The following is a 1,054-nucleotide window of genomic DNA, read 5'->3' as shown; positions in this document are numbered from 1 at the left end:
CCGCTGTGACCATTATGAGTGGCTCCCACCATCCAAGAGCTGTATAATGTATTGTTTCTGGGATTTTGAGTCCACTATAGCCAGTGGCATTGTACATTGATTCCTGTATAATTATTTTGAAACACTTTACATTTAATTATATTGCAATGCACAACACACTTTTTTTTTCTTTCCTTCCACCGCTCCAAGCTTGCCTGATGTGACTGTGGGGAGGGGCATTAGAGTGTTAGCTCCTCTGTACACAGACTGATGTGACGGTGGGGGAGGGGACATTAGAGTGTAAGCTCCTCTGTGTACAGAGAATAATGTGACTGTGGGGGGACATTAGAGTGTAAGCTCCTCTGTAGGGTACAGATATTGATGTGTCCGGCTCAGTGTTGCCTGTACAGCACTGCAGGATATGTCAGAGCTATATTATAATACCAGTGTGATTGGCTCAGTGTGGCGGAGGTGCGGCGGTGTGCAACGATGTGCGGAGCCCCTAAAAGCCATTTAAGGGGCAGAAAAATTGATCATGGCTGGGAATTACTAAATCGTATCATGTTCCTGATCATGCATGGTCAACGTTTAAAGGGATAAAACAATATTCAGAAAAGATTTTCATGTCCCTTTAATAGTGAAGAAGACTACAGCACAGCAACCAGAAATGCCAACGGTGGCAATTCTGCTGCGAACGTACGTAACATCGTCCGTTCGTGCGCACGTTCGGACAACATACGCATTTCCGAATTCTATATCCGAAACCGAAATTCGTTTCCGAAATCCGAAACCGAAACCGAATCCGAAATATGAAACGAAACACACAGAGTACCCGAAATGAGAAAAACGAAACAAACGAAATCCAAAACGAAACATAACAATTTTTTTCCGGCTGCACAGAACCGAAGGGCTGCTGTACTAGCTATGCATTCTACTTAGTGACCAGGGGACGCTGAACTGTCATGAGAGCTCAGCGGAGCCGGCCGTGATATCAAAGCCGGCTCCGCGGAGCTCTCATTGTAATGACAGTTCAGCGTCCCCTGGTTACTCCGCGGAGCTCTCATTGTAATGACAG

Source organism: Nanorana parkeri, unplaced genomic scaffold (genome assembly GCF_000935625.1).
Source record: "Nanorana parkeri isolate BGI_ZX_2015 unplaced genomic scaffold, ASM93562v1 scaffold1362, whole genome shotgun sequence".
NCBI lineage: Eukaryota > Metazoa > Chordata > Amphibia > Anura > Dicroglossidae > Nanorana > Nanorana parkeri.
The sequence above is the reverse complement of the archived record's forward strand: the minus strand, read 5'-3'. Positions refer to the sequence as shown.